This window comes from Scyliorhinus torazame, chromosome 1 (assembly GCF_047496885.1).
Source record: "Scyliorhinus torazame isolate Kashiwa2021f chromosome 1, sScyTor2.1, whole genome shotgun sequence".
Taxonomy (NCBI): domain Eukaryota; kingdom Metazoa; phylum Chordata; class Chondrichthyes; order Carcharhiniformes; family Scyliorhinidae; genus Scyliorhinus; species Scyliorhinus torazame.
Genome location: NC_092707.1, coordinates 266,522,288 through 266,543,274, shown reverse-complemented (window position 1 = coordinate 266,543,274; position 20,987 = coordinate 266,522,288).

Below are 20,987 nucleotides of genomic sequence, written 5' to 3'. Positions count from 1 at the left end.
TGGTTTGGGGGTGGTGTGAGGGTGGTGTGGGGGTAGTGTGGGTGTGGTGTGAGGGTGGTGTGAGATTGGTGTGATGGTGGTGTGAGTGGGGTGTGAGGGTGGTGTGGGAATTGTGTGAGGTTGGTGTGAGGGTGGTGTGGGGTGGTGTGAGGGTGGTGTGGGGGTGGTGTGAGGGTGGTGTGGGGGTGGTGTGGGTGTGGTGTGAGGGTCGTGTGAAGTTGATGTGAGGGTAGTGTGAGGGGGGTGTGAGTGTGGAGTGAGGGTGGAGAGAGGTTGGTGTGAGGCTCGTGTGGGGGTGGTGTGGGGTTGGTGTGAGGGTGGTGTGGGGATGGTGTGGGGGTGGTGTGGGGTGTTGTGAGGGTAGAGTGAGGTTGGTGTGAGGTGGTGTGGGGGTGGTGTGGGTGTGGTGTGGGTGTGGTGTGAGGGTGGTGTGAGGTTGGTGTGAGGGTGGTATGGGGTGTTGTGGGTGTGGTGTGAGCGTGTAGTTGGGTGGTGTGGGGGTGGTGCGAGGGTGGTGTTGCGATGGTGTGAGGGCGTTGAGGGTGGAGTGGGGGTGGTCTGGTGTTGGTGTGAGGGTGGTGTGAGGGTGGTGTGAGGGTGGTGTGGGGGTGGTGTGAGGGTGGTGTGAGGGTGTTGTGGGGGTGGTGTGAGGGTGGTGTGGGGGTGGTGTGAGGGTGGTGTGGGGGTGGTATGAGGGTGGTGTGAGGGTGGTGTGGGGGTGGTGTGGGGGTGGTGTGAGGGTGTTGTGAGGGTGGTGTGAGGGTGGTGTGGGGGTGGTGTGAGGGTGGTGTGGGGGTGGTGTGAGGATGGTGTGAGGTTGGTGTGAGGGTGGTGTGGGGTGGTGTGGGGGTGGTGTGTGGGTGGTATGCGGGTGGTGTTAGGGTGGTGTGGGGGTGGTGTGAAGGTGGTGTGAGGTTGGTGTGAGGGTGGTGTGGGGTGGTGTGAGGGTGGTGTGGGGGTGGTGTGAGGGTGGTGTGGGGGTAGTGTGGGTGTGGTGTGAGGGTGGTGTGAGGTTGGTGTGATGGTGGTGTGAGGGGGGTGTGAGGGTGGTGTGGGAATTGTGTGAGGTTGGTGTGAGGGTGGTGTGGGGTGGTGTGAGGGTGGTGTGGGGGTGGTGTGAGGGTTGTGTGGTGGTGGTGTGGGTGTGGTGTGAGGGTCGTGTGAGGTTGGTGAGAGGGTAGTGTGAGGGGGGTGTGAGTGTGGAGTGAGGGTGGAGAGAGGTTGGTGTGAGGGTGGTGTGGGGATGGTGTGGGGGTGGTGTGGGGTGTTGTGAGGGTAGAGTGAGGTTGGTGTGAGGTGGTGTGGGGGTGGTGTTGCGATGGTGTGAGGGCGTTGAGGGTGGTGTGGGGGTGGTGTGGGGGTGCTGTGAGAGTGGTGTGGGGATGGTGTGAGGTTGGTGTGAGGGTGGTGTGGGGTGGTGTGGGGGTGGTGTGTGGGTGGTATGCGGGTGGTGTTAGGGTGGTGTGGGGGTGGTGTGAGGGTGGTGTGAGGTTGGTTTGAGGGTGGTGTGGGGTGGTGTGAGGGTGGTTTGGGGGTGGTGTGAGGGTGGTGTGGGGGTAGTGTGGGTGTGGTGTGAGGGTGGTGTGAGATTGGTGTGATGGTGGTGTGAGGGGGGTGTGAGGGTGGTGTGGGAATTGTGTGAGGTTGGTGTGAGGGTGGTGTGGGGTGGTGTGAGGGTGGTGTGGGGGTGGTGTGAGGGTGGTGTGGGGGTTGTGTGGGTGTGGTGTGAGGGTCGTGTGATGTTGGTGTGAGGGTAGTGTGAGGGGGGTGTGAGTGTGGAGTGAGGGTGGAGAGAGGTTGGTGTGAGGCTCGTGTGGGGGTGGTGTGGGGGTGGTGTGAGGGTGGTGTGGGGATGGTGTGGGGGTGGTGTGGGGTGTTGTGAGGGTAGAGTGAGGTTGGTGTGAGGTGGTGTGGGTGTGGTGTGGGCGTGGTGTGAGGGTGGTGTGAGGTTGGTGTGAGGGTGGTATGGGGTGTTGTGGGTGTGGTGTGAGGTTGGTGTGAGGGTGTTGGGTGGTGTGGGGGTGGTGCGAGGGTGGTGTTGCGATGGTGTGAAGGCGTTGAGGGTGGTGTGGGGGTGGTCTGGGGTTGGTGTGAGGGTGGTGTGATGGTGGTGTGAGGGTAGTGTGGGGGTGGTGTGAGGGTGCTGTGAGGGTGTTGTGGGTGTGGTGTGAGGGTGGTGTGGGGGTGGTGTGAGGGTGGTGTGGGGGTGGTGTGAGGGTGGTATGAGGGTGGTGTGAGGGTTTTGTGAGGGTGGTGTGAGGGTGGTGTGGGGGTGGTGTGAGGGTGGTGTGAGGTTGGTGTGGGGGTGGTGTGAGGGTGGTGTGGGGGTGGTGTGGGGGTGGTGTGAGGGTGGTGTGAGGGTGGTGTGAGGCTGTTGTGAGGGTGGTGTGAGGGTGGTATGAGGGTGGTGTGGGGGTGGTGTGAGGGTGGTGTGGGGGTGGTGTGGGGGTGGTGTGAGGGTGGTGTGAGGGTGTTGTGAGGGTGGTGTGAGGGTGGTGTGGGGGTGGTGTGAGGATGGTGTGAGGTTGGTGTGAGGGTGGTGTGGGGTGGTGTGGGGGTGGTGTGTGGGTGGTATGCGGGTGGTGTTAGGGTGGTGTGGGGGTGGTGTGAGGGTGGTGTGAGGTTGGTGTGAGGGTGGTGTGGGGTGGTGTGAGGGTGGTGTGGGGGTGGTGTGAGGGTGGTGTGGGGGTAGTGTGGGTGTGGTGTGAGGGTGGTGTGAGGTTGGTGTGATGGTGGTGTGAGGGGGGTGTGAGGGTGGTGTGGGGGTGGTGTGGGAATTGTTTGAGGTTGGTGTGAGGGTGGTGTGGGGTGGTGTGAGGGTGGTGTGGGGGTGGTGTGAGGGTGGTGTGGGGGTGGTGTGGGTGTGGTGTGAGGGTCGTGTGAGGTTGGTGTGAGGGTAGTGTGAGGGGGGTGTGAGTGTGGAGTGAGGGTGGAGAGAGGTTGGTGTGAGGGTGGTGTGGGGATGGTGTGGGGGTGGTGAGGGGTGTTGTGAGGGTAGAGTGAGGTTGGTGTGAGGTGGTGTGGGGGTGGTGTGGGTGTGGTGTCGGTGTGGTGGGAGGGTGGTGTGAGGTTGGTGTGAGGGTGGTCTGGGGTATTGTGGGTGTGGTGTGAGGTTGGTGTGAGGGTGTTGTTGGGTGGTGTGGGGGTGGTGGGAGGGTGGTGTTGCGATGGTGTGAGGGCGTTGAGGGTGGTGTGGGGGTGGTCTGGGGGTGGTGTGAGGGCCGTGAGGGGGTGGTGTCCGTGTGGTGTGAGGGTGGTGTGTGGGTGGTGTGGGGTTGGTGTGAGGGTGGTGTGAGGGTGTTGTGGGGGTGGTGTGAGGGTGGTGTGGGGGTGGTGTGAGGGTGGTGTGGGGATTGTGTGGGGGTGGTGTGAGGGTGGTATGAGGGTGGTGTGAGGGTGGCGTGGGGGTGGTGTGGGGGTGGTGTGAGGGTGGTGTGAGGGTGTTGTGAGGGTGGTGTGAGGGTGGTGTGGGGTTGGTGTGAGGGTGGTGTGGGGGTGGTGTGAGGGTGGTGTGGGGATGGTGTGAGGTTGGTGTTAGGGTGGTGTGGGGTAGTGTGGGGGTGGTGTGTGGGTGGTATGCGGGAGATGTTAGGGTGGTGTGGGGGTGGTGTGAGGGTGGTGTGAGGTTGGAGTGAGGGTGGTGTGGGGTGGTGTGAGGGTGGTGTGGGGGTGGTGTGAGGGTGGTGTGGGTGTGGTGTGGGTGTGGTGTGAGGGTGGTGTGAGGTTGGTATGGGGGTGGTGTTGTGGTGGTGTGAGGGCTGTCAGGGATGTGTGGGGGTGGTGTGGAGTTGGTGTGAGGGTGGTGTGAAGGTGTTGTGGAGGTAGTGTGAGGGTGGTGTGAGGATGGAGTGAGGGTGGTGTGAGAGTGGTGTGGTGGTGGTGTGAGGGTGCAGTGGGTGTGTTGTGGGGGTGATGTGGGGGGTGGTGTGAGGGTGGTGCGGGGGTGTTGTGGGTGAGGTGTGAGAGTGATGTGGGGGTGGTTTGGGGGTTGTGTGAGGGTGGAGTAAGGGTGGTGTGGGGTTGGAGAGATGGTGGTGTGGGGGGTTGTGTGAGAGTGGTGTGCGGGTGGTGTGGGGGTGGTGAGGGTGGTGTTGGGGTGGTGTGAGGGTAGTGTGAGGGTGGTGTGGGCGTGGTGTGGGGGTGGTGTGAGGGTGGTGAGGGTGGTGTTGGGGTGTTGTGAGGGTAGTGTGAGGGTTGTGTGGGGGTGATGTGTGGGTGGTGTGGGGGTGGTGTGGGGGGTGGTGTGATGGTGATGTGGAGGTGGTGCGAGAGTGGTGTTGCGATGGTGTGAGGTCGTTTAGGGTGGTGTGGGGGTGGTCTGGGGGTGGTGTTAGGGCGGTGAGGGGGTGGTGTCGGGGTGGTGTGAGGGTGGTGTTGCGATGGTGTGAGGGCGGTGAGGGTGGTGTGGGGGTTGTCTGGGGTTGGTGTGGCGGTGGTATGTGGGTGGTGTGGGGGTGGTGTGAGGGTGGTGTGAGGGTGGTGTGGGGGTGGTTTGAGGGTGGTGTGAGAGTGTTGTGGGGGTGGTGTGAGGGTGGTGTGGGGGTGGTGTGAGGGTGGTGTGGGGATGGTGTGGGGGTGGTGTGAGGGTGGTATGAGGGTGGTGTGAGGGTGGTGTGGGGGTGGTGTGAGGGTGGTGTGAGGGGTGTGTGGGGGTGGTGTGAGGGTGGTGTGGGGGTGGTGTGGGAGTGGTGTGAGGGTGGTGTGGGGGTGGTGTGATGGTGGTGTGGTGGTGGTGTGAGGGTGGTGTAGGGATGGTGTGAGGTTGGTGTGAGGGTGGTGTGGGGGTAGTGTGGGTGTGGTGTGAGGGTGGTGTGAGGTTGGTGTGATGGTGGTGTGAGGGGGGTGTGAGGGTGGTGTGGGAATTGTGTGAGGTTGGTGTGAGGGTGGTGTGGGGTGGTGTGAGGGTGGTGTGGGGGTGGTGTGAGGGTGGTGTGGGGGTGGTGTGGGGGTGGTGTGAGGATCGTGTGAGGTTGGTGTGAGGGTAGTGTGAGGGGGGTGTGAGTGTGGAGTGAGGGTGGAGAGAGGTTGGTGTGAGGCTCGTTTGGGGGTGGTGTGGGGGTGGTGTGAGGATGGTGTGGGGATGGTGTGGGGGTGGTGTGGGTGTGGTGTGGGTGTGGTGTGAGGGTGGTGTGAGGTTGGTGTGAGGGTGGTATGGGGTGTTGTGGGTGTGGTGTGAAGTTGGTGTGAGGGTGTTGTTGGGTGGTGTGGGGGTGGTGCCAGGGTGGTGTTGCGATGGTGTGAGGGCGTTGAGGGTGGTGTGGGGGTGGTCTGGGGGTGGTGTGAGGGCGGTGAGGGGGTGGTGTCCGTCTGGTGTGAGGGTGGTGTGAGGGTGGTGTGGGGGTGGTGTGAGGGTGGTGTGTGGGTGTTGTGGGGGTGGTGTGAGGGTGGTGTGGGGGTGGTGTGAGGGTGGTGTGGGGATTGTGTGGGGGTGGTGTGAGGGTGGTATGAGGGTGGTGTGGGGGTGGTGTGGGGGTGGTGTGAGTGTGGTGTGAGGATGTTGTGAGGGTGGTGTGGGGGTGGTGTGAGGGTGGTGTGAGGGTGGTGTGGGGGTGGTGTGAGGGTGGTGTGGGGGTGGTGTGAGGGTGGTGTGGGGATGGTGTGAGGTTGGTGTGAGGGTGCTGTGGGGTGGTGTGGGGGTGGTGTGTGGGTGGTATGCGGGTGGTGTTAGGGTGGTGTGGGGGTGGTGTGAGGGTGGTGTGAGGTTGGTGTAAGGTGGTTTGGGGTGGTGTGAGGGTAGTGTGGGGGTGGTGTGAGGGTGGTGTGGGTGTGGTGTGGGTGTGGTATGTGGGTCATGTGAGGTTGGTGTGAGGGTAGTGTGAGGGGGGTGTGAGGGTGGAGTGAGGGTGGAGAGAGGTTGGTGTGAGGCTCGTGTGGGGGTGGTGTGGGGGTGGTGTGAGGGTGGTGTGGGGATGTTGTCGGTGGTGTGGGGTGTTGTGAGGGTGGAGTGAGGTTGGTGTGAGGTAGTGTGGGTGTGGTGTGGGTGTGGTGTGAGGTTGGTGTGAGGTTGGTGTGAGGGTGGGTTGGGGTGTTGTGGGTGTGGTGTGAGGTTGGTGTGAGGGTGGTGTTGGGTGGTGTGGGGGTGGTGCGAGGGTGGTGTTGTGATGGTGTGAGGGCGTTGAGGGTGGTGTGGGGGTGGTGTGAGTGCGTTGCGGGTGGTGTGGGGGTTGTCTGGGGTTGTTGTGGCGGTGGTATGGGGGTGGTGAAGGGGGTGGTGTGAGGGTGGTGTGGGGGTGGTGTGAAGGTGGTGTGAGGGTGGTGTGGGGGTGGTGTGAGGGTGTTGTGAGGGTGGTGTGGGGGTGGTGTGAGGGTGGTGTGGGGGTGGTGTGACGGTGGTGTGGGGGTGGTGTGAGGGTGGTGTGGGGATGGTGTGAGTTTGGTGTGAGGGTGGTGTGGGGTGGTGTGGGGGTGGTGTGTGGGTGGTATGCGGGTGGTGTTAGGGTGGTGTGGGAGTGGTGTGAGGGTGGTGTGAGGTTGGTGTGAGGGTGTTGTGGGGTGGTGTGAGGGTGGTGTGGGGGTGGTGTGGGGGTGGTGTGAGGGTGGTGTGGGGGTGGTGTGAGGGTGGTGTGGGGGTGGTGTGAGGGTGGTGTGGGGATGGTGTGAGTTTGGTGTGAGGGTGGTGTGGGGTGGTGTGGGGGTGTTGTGTGGGTGGTATGCGGGTGGTGTTAGGGTGGTGTGGGGGTGGTGTGAGGGTGGTGTGAGGTTGGTGTGAGGGTGTTGTGGGGTGGTGTGAGGGTGGTGTGGGGGTGGTGTGAGGGTGGTGTGGGGGTAGTGTGGGTGTGGTGTGAGGGTGGTGTGAGGTTGGTGTGATGGTGGTGTGAGGGGGGTGTGAGGGTGTTGTGGGAATTGTGTGAGGTTGGTGTGAGGGTGGTGTGGGGTGGTGTGAGGGTGGTGTGGGGGTGGTGTGAGGGTGGTGTGGGGGTGGTGTGGGTGTGGTGTGAGGGTCGTGTGAGGTTGGTGTGAGGGTAGTGTGAGGGGGTTGTGAGTGTGGAGTGAGGGTGGAGAGAGGTTGGTGTGAGGCTCGTGTGGGGGTGGTGTGGGGGTGGTGTGAGGGTGGTGTGGGGATGGCGTGGGGGTGGTGTGGGGTGTTGTGAGGGTAGAGTGAGGTTGGTGTGATGTGGTGTGGGGGTGGTGTGGGTGTGGTGTGGGTGTGGTGGGAGGGTGGTGTGAGGTTGGTGTGAGGGTGGTCTGGGTATTGTGGGTGTGGTGTGAGGGTGGAGTGAGGGTGGAGAGAGGTTGGTGTGAGGCTCGTGTGGGGGTTGTGTGGGGGTGGTGTGAGGGTGGTGTGGGGATGGTGTCGGTGGTGTGGGGTGTTGTGAGGGTGGAGTGAGGTTGGTGTGAGGTAGTGTGGGGGTGGTGTGGGTGTGGTGTGGGTGTGGTGTGAGGGTGGTGTGAGGTTGGTGTGAGGGTGGGTTGGGGTGTTGTGGGTGTGGTGTGAGGTTGGTGTGAGGGTGGTGTTGGGTGGTGTGGGGGTGGTGCGAGGGTGGTGTTGCGATGGTGTGAGGGCGTTGAGGGTGGTGTGGGGGTGGTGTGAGTGCATTGAGGGTGGTGTGGGGGTTGTCTGGGGTTGTTGTGGCGGTGGTATGGGGGTGGTGTGGGGGTGGTGTGAGGGTGGTGTGGGGGTGGTGTGAAGGTGGTGTGAGGGTGGGGTGGGGGTGGTGTGAGGGTTGTGTGAGGGTGTTGTGGGGGTGGTGTGAGGGTGGTGTGAGGGTGGTGTGGGGGTGGTGTGAGGGTGGTATGAGGGTGGTGTGAGGGTGGTGTGGGGGTGGTGTGAGGGTGGTGTGAGGGTGTTGTGAGGGTGGTGTGGGGGTGGTGTGAGGGTCGTGTGAGGGTGGTGTGGGGGTGGTGTGGGGGTGGTGTGAGAGTGGTGTGGGGATGGTGTGAGGTTGGTGTGAGGGTGGTGTGGGGGTGGTGTGTGGGTGGTATGCGGGTGGTGTTACGGTGGTGTGGGGGTGGTGTGAGGGTAGTGTGAGGTTGGTGTGAGGGTGGTGTGGGGTGGTGTGAGGGTGGTTTGGGGGTGGTGTGAGGGTGGTGTGGGGGTAGTGTGGGTGTGGTGTGAGGGTGGTGTGAGATTGGTGTGATGGTGGTGTGAGGGGGGTGTGAGGATGGTGTGGGAATTGTGTGAGGTTGGTGTGAGGGCGGTGTGGGGTGGTGTGAGGGTGGTGTGGGGGTGGTGTGAGGGTGGTGTGGGGGTGGTGTGGGTGTGGTGTGAGGGTCGTGTGATGTTGGTGTGAGGGTAGTGTGAGGGGGGTGTGAGTGTGGAGTGAGGGTGGAGAGAGGTTGGTGTGAGGCTCGTGTGGGGGTGGTGTGGGGGTGGTGTGAGGGTGGTGTGGGGATGGTGTGGGGGTGGTGTGGGGTGTTGTGAGGGTAGAGTGAGGTTGGTGTGAGGTGGTGTGGGGGTGGTGTGGGTGTGGTGTGGGTGTGGTGTGAGGGTGGTGTGAGGTTGGTGTGAGGGTGGTATGAGGTGTTGTGGGTGTGGTGTGAGGTTGGTGTGAGGGTGTTGTTGGGTGGTGTGGGGGTGGTGCGAGGGTGGTGTTGCGATGGTGTGAGGGCGTTGAGGGTGGTGTGGGGGTGGTCTGGGGTTGGTGTGAGGGTGGTGTGAGGGTGGTGTGAGGGTGGTGTGGGGGTTGTGTGAGGGTGTTGTGGGGGTGGTGTGAGGGTGGTGTGGGGGTGGTGTGTGGGTGGTGTGGGGGTGGTATGAGGGTGGTGTGAGGGTGGTGTGGGGGTGGTGTGGGGGTGGTGTGAGGGTGGTGTGAGGGTGTTGTGAGGGTGGTGTGGGGGTGGTGTGAGGGTAGTGTGGGGGTGGTGTGAGGGTGGTGTGGGGGTGGTGTGAGAGTGGTGTGGGGGTGGTGTGAGGATGGTGTGAGGTTGGTGTGAGGGTGGTGTGGGGTGGTGTGGGGGTGGTGTGTGGGTGGTATGCGGGTGGTGTTAGGGTGGTGTGGGGGTGGTGTGAGGGTGGTGTGAGGTTGGTGTGAGGGTGGTGTGGGGTGGTGTGAGGGTGGTGTGGGGGTGGTGTGAGGGTGGTGTGGGGGTAGTGTGGGTGTGGTGTGAGGGTGGTGTGAGGTTGGTGTGATGGTGGTGTGAGGGGGGTGTGAGGGTGGTGTGGGAATTGTGTGAGGTTGGTGTGAGGGTGGTGTGGGCTGGTGTGAGGGTGGTGTGGGGGTGGTGTGAGGGTGGTGTTGGGGTGGTGTGGGTGTGGTGTGAGGGTCGTGTGAGGTTGGTGTGAGGGTAGTGTGAGGGGGGGTGTGAGTGTGGAGTGAGGGTGGAGAGAGGTTGGTGTGAGGGTGGTGTGGGGATGGTGTGGGGGTGGTGTGGGGTGTTGTGAGGGTAGAGTGAGGTTGGTGTGAGGTGGTGTGGGGGTGGTGTGGGTGTGGTGTAGGGGTGGTTGGAGGGTGGTGTTGCGATGGTGTGAGGGCGTTGAGGGTGGTGTGGGGGTGGTCTGGGTGTGGTGTGAGGGCCGTGAGGGGGTGGTGTCCGTGTGGTGTGAGGGTGGTGTGAGGGTGGTGTGGGGGTGGTGTGAGGGTGGTATGAGGGTGGTGTGAGGGTGGTGTGGGGGTGGTGTGAGGGTGTTGTGAGGGTGTTGTGAGGGTGGTGTGGGGGTGGTGTGAGGGTGGTGTGAGGGTGGTGTGGGGGGTGGCGTGGGGGTGGTGTGAGAGTGGTGTGGGGATGGTGTGAGGTTGGTGTGAGGGTGGTGTGGGGTGGTGTGGGGGTGGTGTGTGGGTGGTGTGCGGGTGGTGTTAGGGTGGTGTGGGGGTGGTGTGAGGGTGGTGTGAGGTTGGTGTGAGGGTGGTGTGGGGTGGTGTGAGGGTGGTTTGGGGGTGGTGTGAGGGTGGTGTGGGGGTAGTGTGGGTGTGGTGTGAGGGTGGTGTGAGATTGGTGTGATGGTGGTGTGAGGGGGGTGTGAGGGTGGTGTGGGAATTGTGTGAGGTTGGTGTGAGGGTGGTGTGGGGTGGTGTGAGGGTGGTGTGAGGGTGGTGTGGGGGTGGTGTGGGGGTGGTGTGAGGGTCGTGTGATGTTGGTGTGAGGGTAGTGTGAGGGGGGTGTGAGTGTGGAGTGAGGGTGGAGAGAGGTTGGTGTGAGGCTCGTGTGTTGGTGGTGTGGGGGTGGTGTGAGGGTGGTGTGGGGATGGTGTGGGGGTGGTGTGGGGTGTTGTGAGGGTAGAGTGAGGTTGGTGTGAGGTGGTGTGGGGGTGGTGTGGGTGTGGTGTGGGTGTGGTGTGAGGGTGGTGTGAGGTTGGTGTGAGGGTGGTATGAGGGTGGTGTGGGGGTGGTGTGAGGGTGGTGTTGGGTGGTGTGGGGGTGGTGCGAGGGTGGTGTTGCGATGGTGTGAGGGCGTTGAGGGTGGTGTGGGGGTGGTCTGGGGTTGGTGTGAGGGTGGTGTGAGGGTGGTGTGAGGGTGGTGTGGGGGTGGTGTGAGGGTGGTGTGAGGGTGTTGTGGGGGTGGTGTGAGGGTGGTGTGGGGGTGGTGTGAGGGTGGTGTGGGGGTGGTGTGAGGGTGGTGTGAGGGTGGTGTGGGGGTGATGTGGGGGTGGTGTGAGGGTGGTGTGAGGGTGTTGTGAGGGTGGTGTGGGGGTGGTGTGAGGGTGGTGTGGGGGTGGTGTGAGGGTGGTGTGGGGGTGGTGTGAGGATGGTGTGAGGTTGGTGTGAGGGTGGTGTGGGGTGGTGTGGGGGTGGTGTGTGGGTGGTATGCGGGTGGTGTTAGGGTGGTGTGGGGGTGGTGTGAGGGTGGTGTGAGGTTGGTGTGAGGGTGGTGTGGGGTGGTGTGAGGGTGGTGTGGGGGTGGTGTGAGGGTGGTGTGGGGGTAGTGTGGGTGTGGTGTGAGGGTGGTGTGAGGTTGGTGTGATGGTGGTGTGAGGGGGGTGTGAGGGTGGTGTGGGAATTGTGTGAGGTTGGTGTGAGGGTGGTGTGGGGTGGTGTGAGGGTGGTGTGGGGGTGGTGTGAGGGTGGTGTGGGGGTGGTGTGGGTGTGGTGTGAGGGTCGTGTGATGTTGGTGTGAGGGTAGTGTGAGGGGGGTGTGAGTGTGGAGTGAGGGTGGAGAGAGGTTGGTGTGAGGGTGGTGTGGGGATGGTGTGGGGGTGGTGTGGGGTGTTGTGAGGGTAGAGTGAGGTTGGTGTGGGGTGGTGTGGGTGTGGTGTGGGTGTGGTGGGAGGGTGGTGTGAGGTTGGTGTGAGGGTGGTCTGGGGTATTGTGGGTGTGGTGTGAGGTTGGTGTGAGGGTGTTGATGGGTGGTGTGGGGGTGGTGGGAGGGTGGTGTTGCGATGGTGTGAGGGCGTTGAGGGTGGTGTGGGGGTGGTCTGGGGGTGGTGCGAGGGCCTTGAGGGGATGGTGTCCGTGTGGTGTGAGGGTGGTGTGAGGGTGGTGTGGGGTTGGTGTGAGGGTGGTGTGAGGGTGTTGTGGGGGTGGTGTGAGGGTGGTGTGGGGGTGGTGTGAGGGTGGTGTGGGGATTGTGTGGGGGTGGTGAGAGGGTGGTATGAGGGTGGTGTGAGGGTGGCGTGGGGGTGGTGTGGGGGTGGTGTGAGGGTGGTGTGAGGGTGTTGTGAGGGTGGTGTGAGGGTGGTGTGGGGGTGGTGTGAGGGTGGTGTGGGGGTGGTGTGAGGGTGGTGTGGGGATGGTGTGAGGTTGGTGTGAGGGTGGTGTGGGGTAGTGTGGGGGTGGTGTGTGGGTGGTATGCGGGTGATGTTAGGGTGGTGTGGGGGTGGTTTGAGGGTGGTGTGAGGTTGGAGTGAGGGTGGTGTGGGGTGGTGTGAAGGTGGTGTGGGGGTGGTGTGAGGGTGGTGTGGGTGTGGTGTGGGTGTGGTGTGAGGGTGGTGTGAGGTTGGTGTGATGGTGGTGTGAGGGGGGTGTGAGGGTGGTGTGGGAATTGTGTGAGGTTGGTGTGAGGGTGGTGTGGGGTGGGGTGAGGGTGGTGTGGGGGTGGTGTGAGGGTGGTGTGGGGGTGGTGTGGGTGTGGTGTGTGGGTCATGTGAGGTTGGTGTGAGGGTAGTGTGAGGGGGGTGTGAGGGTGTAGTGAGGGTGGAGAGAGGTTGGTGTGAGGCTCGTGTGGGGGTGGTGTGGGGGTGGTGTGAGAGTGGTGTGGGGATGGTGTGGGTGGTGTGGGGTGTTGTGAGGGTGGAGTGAGGTTGGTGTGAGGGTAGTGTGAGGTGGTGTGGGGGTGGTGTGTGGGTGGTATGCGGGTGCTGTTAGGGTGGTGTGGGGGTGGTGTGAGGGTGGTGTGAGGTTGGTGTGAGGGTGGTGTGGGGTGGTGTGAGGGTGGTGTGGGTGTGGTGTGAGGGTGGTGTGATGGTGGTGTGAGGGGGGTGTGAGGGTGGTGTGAGGTTGGTGTGATGGTGGTGTGAGGGGGGTGTGAGGGTGGTGGGGGAATTGTGTGAGGTTGGTGTGAGGGTGGTGTGGGGTGGGGTGAAGGTGGTGTGGGGGTGGTGTGAGGGTGGTGTGGGTGTGGTGTGTGGGTCATGTGAGGTTGGTGTGAGGGTAGTGTGAGGGGGTTGTGAGGGTGGAGTGAGGGTGGAGAGAGGTTGGTGTGAGGCTCGTGTGGGGGTGGGGTGGGGGTGGTGTGAGCGTGGTGTGGGGATGGTGTGGGTGGTGTGGGGTGTTGTGAGGGTGGAGTGAGGTTGGTTTGAGGTGGTGTGGGGGTGGTGTGGGTGTGGTGTGGGTGTGGTGTGAGGGTGGTGTGAGGTTGGTGTGAGGGTGGTGTGGGGTGTTGTGGGTGTGGTGTGAGGTTTGTGTGAGGGTGGTGTTGGGTGGTGTGGGGGTGGTGCGAGGGTGGTGTTGCGATGGTGTGAGGGCGTTGAGTGTGGTGAGGGAGTGGTCTGGGGGTGGTGTGAGGGCGGTGTGAGGGGGTATGAGGGTGGTGTGGGGGTGGTGTGAGGGTGGTGTGGGGATGGTGTGAGGGTGGTATGAGGGTGGTACGAGGGTGGTGTGAGGGTGATGTAGGGTGGTGTGGGGGTGGTGTGAGGGTGGTGTTGGGGTGGTGTGAGGGTGGTGTCGGGGTGGTGTGAGGGTGGTGTGGGGATGGTGTGAGGTTGGTGTGAGGGTGGTGTGCGGTGATGTGGGGGTGGTTTGTGGGTGGTATGCGGGTGGTGTGAGGTTGGTGTGGGGGTGGTGTGAGTGTGGTGTGGGGGTGCTGTGAGGGTGGTGTGGGAATTGTGTGATGTTGGTGTGAGGGTGGTGTGGGGTGGTGTGAGGGTGGTGTGTAGCATGGTGTGAGGGTGGTGTGGGGGTGGTGTGAGGGTTGTGTGGGGATTGTGTGAGGGTGGTGTGGGGGTAGTGTGGGGGTGGTGTGAGGGTGGTGTGAGGTTGGTGTGAGGATGGTGTGAGGGGGGTGTGAGGGTGGAGTGAGGTTGGTGTGAGGGTGATGTGGGGGTGGTGTGGGGTTGGTGTGTGGGTGGTGTGAGGGTGGTGTGGGGATGGTGTGAGGGTGGAGTGAGGTTGGTGTGAGGTGGTGTGGGGGTGGTGTGGGATGGTGTGGTGTGAGGGTGGTGTGAGGTTGGTGTGAGGTTGGTGTGAGGGTGGTGTGGGGTGGTGTGGGTATGGTGTGAGGGTGGTGTGAGGGTTGTGTTGGGTGGTGTGGGGGTGGTGTGGGGGTGGTGTGTGGGTGTTGTGGGGGTGGTGTGAGGGTTGTGTGAAGGTGGTGTGGGGGTGGTGTGGGGGGTGGTGTGAGGGTGATGTGGAGGTGGTGTGAGAGTGGTTTGGTGGTGGTGTGAGGGTGATGTGAGGGTGGTGTGGGCATGGTGTGATGTTGGTGTGAGGGTGGTGTGGGCTGGTGTGTGGGTGGTGTGTGGGTGGAATGCGGGTAGTGTGAGGGTGGTGTGGGGGTGGTGTGAGGGTGGTGTGGGGGTGGTGTGAGGGTGGTATGGGAATTATGTGAGGTTGGTGTGAGTGTGGTGTGGGGTGGTGTGGGGGTGGAGTGTAGGGTGGTGTGAGGGTAGTGTGGGGGTGGTGTGAGGGTGGTGTGGGGATGGTGTGAGCGTGGTGTGGGGGTGGTGTGATGGTGGTGTGAGGTTGGTGTGAGGGTGTTGTGAGGGGGGTGTGAGGGTGGAGTGAGGTTGGTGTGAGGGTGGTGTAGGGGTGGTGTGGGGGTGGTGTGTGTGTGGTGTGGAGGTGGTGTGAGGGTGGTGTTGGGATGGTGTGGGGGTGGTGTTGGGGTGGTGTGAGGGTGGAGTGAGGGTGTTGTGGGGGTGGTGTGGGTGTGGTGTGAGGGTGGTGTGAGGTTGGTTTGAGGGTGGTGTGGGGTGGTGTGGGTGTGGTGTGAGGGTGGTGTGGGTTGGTGGGGGGTGGTGTGTGGGTGGTATGCGGGTGGTGTTAGGGTGGTGTGGGAATTGTGTGAGTTTGGTGTGAGGGTGGTGTTGGGTGGTATGGCGGTGGTGTGTAGCATGGTGTGAGAGTGGTGTGGGGGTGGTGTGAGGGTGGTGTGGGGATGGTGTGAGGGTGGTGTGGGGGTGGTGTGGGGGTGGTGTGAGGGTGCTGTGAGGTTGGTGTGACGGTGGTGTGAGGAGGGTGTGAGGGTGGAGTGAGGTTGGTGTGAGGGTGGTGTGGGGGTGGTGTGGGGGTGGTGTGAGGGTGGTGTGGGGATGGTGTGAGGGTGGAGTGAGGTTGGTGTGAGGTGGTGTGGGTGTGGTGTGGGATGGTGAGAGTGTGGTGTGAGGGTGGTGTAAGGTTGGTGCGAGGGTGGTGTGGGGTGGTGTGGCTATGGTGTGAGGGTGGTGTTGGGTGGTGTGGGGGTGGTGTGGGGGTGGTGTGTGGGTGTTGTGGGGGTGGTGTGAGGGTGGTGAGGGTGGTGTTGGGGTGGTGTGAGGGTAGTGTGAGGGTGTTGTGGGGGTGGTGTGGGGGGTGGTGTGAGGGTGATGTGGAGGTGGTGTGAGAGTGGTGTGGGGGTGGTGTGTGCGTGGTGTGAGGGTGGTGTGGGGATGGTGTGAGGGTGGTGTGAGGGCCGTGAGGAGGCGGTGTGGGGGTTGTGTGGGGTTGGTGTGAGGGTGGTGTGAGGGTGGTGTGGGGGTGGTGTGTGGGTGGTGTGAGGGTGGTGTGGGGATGGTGTGAGGGTGGTGTGGGGTGGTGTGGGGGTGGTGTGTGGGTGGTATGCGGGTGGTGTGAGAGTGTTGTGGGGGTGGTGTGAGGGTGGTGTGGGGGTGGTGTGAGCGTGGTGTGGGTTGGTGTGAGGGTGGTGTTGGGTGGTGTGGGGATGGTGTTGGGTGGTGTGGGGGTGGTGTGGGAATTGTGTGAGGTTGGTGTGAGGTTGGTGTGAGGGTGGTGTTGGGTGGTGTGGGGATGGTGTGAGGTTGGTGTGAGGGTGGTGTGGGTTGGTGGGGTGTGGTGTGTGGGTGGTATGCGGGTGGTGTGAGGGTGGTGTGGGGGTGGTGTGAGGGTGGTGTGGGAATTGTGTGAGGTTGGTGTGAGGGTGGTGTGGGGTGGTGTGGGGGTGATGTGTAGCATGGTGTGAGGGTGGTGTGGGGGTGGTGTGAGGGTGGTGTGGGGATGGTGTGAGGGTGGTGTGGTGGTGGTGTGGGGGTGGTGTGAGGGTGGTGTGAGGTTGGTGTGAGGGTGGTGTGAGGGGGGTGTGAGGGTGGAGTGAGGTTGGTGTGAGGGTGGTGTGGGGGTGGTGTGGGGGTGGTGTGAGGGTGGTGTGGGGATGGTGTGGGTGTGGTGTGGGGGTGTTGTGAGGGTGGAGTGAGGTTGGTGTAAGGTGGTGTGGGGGTGGTGTGGGGGTGGTTTGGGTGTGGTGTTAGGGTGGTGTGAGGTTGGTGTGAGGGTGGTGTGGGTGTGGTGTGGGTGTGGTGTGTGGTTGGTGTGAGGGTGGTGTTGGGTGGTGTAGGGGTGGTGTGGGGTGGTGTGTGGGTGTTGTGGGGGTGGTGTGAGGGTGGTGTGAAGGTGGTGTGGGGGTGGTGTGAAGGTGGTGTGGGGGTGGTGTGGGGAGTGGTGTGAGGGTGATGTGGAGGTGGTGTGAGAGTGGTATTGCGATGGTGTGAGTGCGTTGAGGGTGGTGTGGGGGTCGTCTGGGGGTTGTGTGAGGGCGGTGAGGGAGGTGGTATGAGGGTGATGTTGCGATGGTGTGAGGGCGGTGAGGGTGGTGTTGCGGTGGTGTGAGGGCGTTTAGGGTGGTGTGGGGGTGGTCTGGGGTTGGTGTGAGGGTGGTGTTGGGGTGGTGTGAGGGTGGTGTGAGGGCCGTGAGGAGGAGGTGTGAGGGTGGTGTGGCGGTGGTGTGGGGGTGGTGTGAGGGCGGTGTTGCGATGGTGTGAGGGCGTTGAGGGTGGTGTGGGGGTGGTCTGAGGGTGGTGTGAGGGCGGTGAGTGGGTGGTGTCGGGGTGGTGTGAGGGTGGTGCTGCGATGGTGTGAGGGCGGTGAGGGTGGTGTGTGGGTTGTCTGGGGTTGGTGTGGGGGTGGTGTGATGGTGGTGTGGGGGTGGTGTGAGGGTGGTATGGGGATGGTGTGAGGGTGGTGTGAGGGTGGTGTGAGGGTGGTGTGGGGGTGGTGTGAGGGTGGTGTGGGGATGGTGTGAGGGTGGTCTGGGGATGGTGTGAGGTTGGTGTGACGGTGGTGTGAGGAGGGTGTGAGGGTGGAGTGAGGTTGGTGTGAGGGTGGTGTGGGGGTGGTGTGGGGGTGGTGTGAGGGTGGTGTGGGGATGGTGTGAGGGTGGAGTGAGGTTGGTGTGAGGTGGTGTGGGTGTGGTGTGGGATGGTGAGAGTGTGGTGTGAGGGTGGTGTAAGGTTGGTGCGAGGGTGGTGTGGGGTGGTGTGGCTATGGTGTGAGGGTGGTGTTGGGTGGTGTGGGGGTGGTGTGGGGGTGGTGTGTGGGTGTTGTGGGGGTGGTGTGAGGGTGGTGAGGGTGGTGTTGGGGTGGTGTGAGGGTAGTGTGAGGGTGTTGTGGGGGTGGTGTGGGGGGTGGTGTGAGGGTGATGTGGAGGTGGTGTGAGAGTGGTGTGGGGGTGGTGTGTGCGTGGTGTGAGGGTGGTGTGGGGATGGTGTGAGGGTGGTGTGAGGGCCGTGAGGAGGCGGTGTGGGGGTTGTGTGGGGTTGGTGTGAGGGTGGTGTGAGGGTGGTGTGGGGGTGGTGTGTGGGTGGTGTGAGGGTGGTGTGGGGATGGTGTGAGGGTGGTGTGGGGTGGTGTGGGGGTGGTGTGTGGGTGGTATGCGGGTGGTGTGAGAGTGTTGTGGGGGTGGTGTGAGGGTGGTGTGGGGGTGGTGTGAGCGTGGTGTGGGTTGGTGTGAGGGTGGTGTTGGGTGGTGTGGGGATGGTGTTGGGTGGTGTGGGGGTGGTGTGGGAATTGTGTGAGGTTGGTGTGAGGTTGGTGTGAGGGTGGTGTTGGGTGGTGTGGGGATGGTGTGAGGTTGGTGTGAGGGTGGTGTGGGTTGGTGGGGTGTGGTGTGTGGGTGGTATGCGGGTGGTGTGAGGGTGGTGTGGGGGTGGTGTGAGGGTGGTGTGGGAATTGTGTGAGGTTGGTGTGAGGGTGGTGTGGGGTGGTGTGGGGGTGATGTGTAGCATGGTGTGAGGGTGGTGTGGGGGTGGTGTGAGGGTGGTGTGGGGATGGTGTGAGGGTGGTGTGGTGGTGGTGTGGGGGTGGTGTGAGGGTGGTGTGAGGTTGGTGTGAGGGTGGTGTGAGGGGGGTGTGAGGGTGGAGTGAGGTTGGTGTGAGGGTGGTGTGGGGGTGGTGTGGGGGTGGTGTGAGGGTGGTGTGGGGATGGTGTGGGTGTGGTGTGGGGGTGTTGTGAGGGTGGAGTGAGGTTGGTGTAAGGTGGTGTGGGGGTGGTGTGGGGGTGGTTTGGGTGTGGTGTTAGGGTGGTGTGAGGTTGGTGTGAGGGTGGTGTGGGTGTGGTGTGGGTGTGGTGTGTGGTTGGTGTGAGGGTGGTGTTGGGTGGTGTAGGGGTGGTGTGGGGTGGTGTGTGGGTGTTGTGGGGGTGGTGTGAGGGTGGTGTGAAGGTGGTGTGGGGGTGGTGTGAAGGTGGTGTGGGGGTGGTGTGGGGAGTGGTGTGAGGGTGATGTGGAGGTGGTGTGAGAGTGGTATTGCGATGGTGTGAGTGCGTTGAGGGTGGTGTGGGGGTCGTCTGGGGGTTGTGTGAGGGCGGTGAGGGAGGTGGTATGAGGGTGATGTTGCGATGGTGTGAGGGCGGTGAGGGTGGTGTTGCGGTGGTGTGAGGGCGTTTAGGGTGGTGTGGGGGTGGTCTGGGGTTGGTGTGAGGGTGGTGTTGGGGTGGTGTGAGGGTGGTGTGAGGGCCGTGAGGAGGAGGTGTGAGGGTGGTGTGGCGGTGGTGTGGGGGTGGTGTGAGGGCGGTGTTGCGATGGTGTGAGGGCGTTGAGGGTGGTGTGGGGGTGGTCTGAGGGTGGTGTGAGGGCGGTGAGTGGGTGGTGTCGGGGTGGTGTGAGGGTGGTGCTGCGATGGTGTGAGGGCGGTGAGGGTGGTGTGTGGGTTGTCTGGGGTTGGTGTGGGGGTGGTGTGATGGTGGTGTGGGGGTGGTGTGAGGGTGGTATGGGGATGGTGTGAGGGTGGTGTGAGGGTGGTGTGAGGGTGGTGTGGGGGTGGTGTGAGGGTGGTGTGGGGATGGTGTGAGGGTGGTCTGGGGATGGTGTGACGTTGGTGTGAGGGTGGTGCGAGGGTGGCGTGAGGGTGGTGTGGGGGTGGTGTGAGTGTGGTGTGGGGGTGGTGTGAGGTTGGTGTGGGGTTGGTGTGAGGGTGGTGTGAGGGTGGTGTGCGGGTGGTGTGAGGTTGGTGTGAGGGTGGAGTGAGGGTGGTGTGAGGGTTGAGTGAGAGTGGAGTGAGGGTGGTGTGGGGGTGATGTGAGGTTGGTGTGGGGGTGGTGTGTGGGTGGTGTGAGGGAGGAGTGAGAGTGGAGTGAGGGTGGTGTGGTGGTGGTGTGAGGTTTGTGTGAGGGTGGAGTGAATATGGTGTGGGGGTGGTGTGGGGGTTGGTGCGAGTGTGGTGTGGGGTGGTGTCCGGGTGGTGTGTGGGTGGTATGCGGGTGGTGTGAGGGTGGTGTGAGGGTGGTGTGTGAGTGGTGTGGAGGTGGTGTGAGGGTGGTGTGGGAATTGTGTGAGGTTGGTGTGAGGGTGGTGTGGGGTGGTGTGGGGGTGGTGTGTCGCATGGTGTGAGGGTGGTGTGAGGGTGGTGTGGGGATGGTGTGAGGGTGGTGTGAGGGTGGTGTGAGGGGGGTGTGAGGGTGGAGTGAGGTTGGTGTGAGGGTGGTGTGAGGTTGGTCTGAGGGTGGTGTTGGGTGGTGTGGGGTTGGTGTGGGGGTGGTGTGTGGGTGTTGTGAGGTTGGTGTGAGGGTGGTGTGAGGGGGGTGTGGGGATGGTGTGAGGGTGGTGTGGGGGTGGTGTGAGGGTGGTGTGGGGATGTGTGAGGGTGGTCTGGGTGTGGTGTGGGGGTGGTGTGAGGGTGGTGTGAGGTTGGTGTGAGGGTAGTGTGAGGAGGGTGTGAGGGTGGTGTGAGGGTTGAGTGAGGTTGGTGTGAGGTGGTGTGGGGGTGGTGTGGGGGTGGTGTGGGTGTGGTGTGAGGGTGGTGTGAGGTTGGTGTGACGGTGGTGTGGGGTGGTGTGGGTGTGGCGTGAGGTTGTTGTGAGGGTGGTGTTAGGTGGTGTGAGGGTGGTGTGAGGGTGGAGTGAGGTTGGTGTGAGGGTGGGGTGGGGTGGTGTGAGGGTGGTGTGAGGGTGGTGTGAGGTTCGTGTGAGGTTGGTGTGAGGGTGGAGTGAGGGTGGTGTGGGGGTGGTGTGGGGTGTTGTGAGGGTGGTGTGTGGTTGGTGTGAGGGTGGTGTGAGGTGGTGTGAGGGTGGTTTGAGGTTGGTGTGAGGGTGGAGTGAGGTTGGTGTGAGGGTGGTGTGGGGGTGGTGTAAGGGTGGTATGGGGTGGTGTGGGGGTGGTGTGATGGTGGTATGGGGGTGGTGTGAGGGTGGTGTGTGGGTCGTGTGAGTGTGGAGTCAGGGTGGTGTGAGGGTGGTATGGAGTGGTGTGGGGTGGTGTGAGGGTGGTATGGGGTGGTGTGGGGGTGGTGTGAGGGAGGTATGGGGTTGGTGTGAGGGTGGTGTGAGGGTTGTGTGAGGGTGGTGTGAGGGTGGCGTGGGGGTGGTGTGAGGGTGGTATGCGGGTTGTGTGGGTGTGTTGTGGGGGTGGTGGGAGAGTGGTGTGAGGTTGGTGTGAGTGTGGTGTGTGGTGGTCTGGGGGTGGTGTGAGGGTGGTGTGGGGGTGGTGTGAGGGTGGTGTGCGTTGGTGTGAAGGTGGTGTGGGGGTGGTGTGGGGGTGGTGTGATGGTGGTGTGTGGTTGGTGTTAGGATGGTGTGGGGTGGTGTGAGGGTGGTGTGGGGTGGTGTGGGGGTTGAGTGAGAGTGGAGTGAGGGTCGTGTGGGGGTGGTGTGAGGTTGGTGTGAGTGTGGTGTGTGGGTGGTGTGAGGGTGGAGTGAGAGTGGAGTGAGGGTGGTGTGGGGATGGTGTTGGGTGGTGTGGGGGTGGTGTGGGAATTGTGTGAGGTTGGTGTGAGGTTGGTGTGAGGGTGGTGTTGGGTGGTGTGGGGATGGTGTGAGGTTGGTGTGAGGGTGGTGTGGGTTGGTGGGGTGTGGTGTGTGGGTGGTATGCGGGTGGTGTGAGGGTGGTGTGGGGGTGGTGTGAGGGTGGTGTGGGAATTGTGTGAGGTTGGTGTGAGGGTGGTGTGGGGTGGTGTGGGGGTGATGTGTAGCATGGTGTGAGGGTGGTGTGGGGGTGGTGTGAGGGTGGTGTGGGGATGGTGTGAGGGTGGTGTGGTGGTGGTGTGGGGGTGGTGTGAGGGTGGTGTGAGGTTGGTGTGAGGGTGGTGTGAGGGGGGTGTGAGGGTGGAGTGAGGTTGGTGTGAGGGTGGTGTGGGGGTGGTGTGGGGGTGGTGTGAGGGTGGTGTGGGGATGGTGTGGGTGTGGTGTGGGGGTGTTGTGAGGGTGGAGTGAGGTTGGTGTAAGGTGGTGTGGGGGTGGTGTGGGGGTGGTTTGGGTGTGGTGTTAGGGTGGTGTGAGGTTGGTGTGAGGGTGGTGTGGGTGTGGTGTGGGTG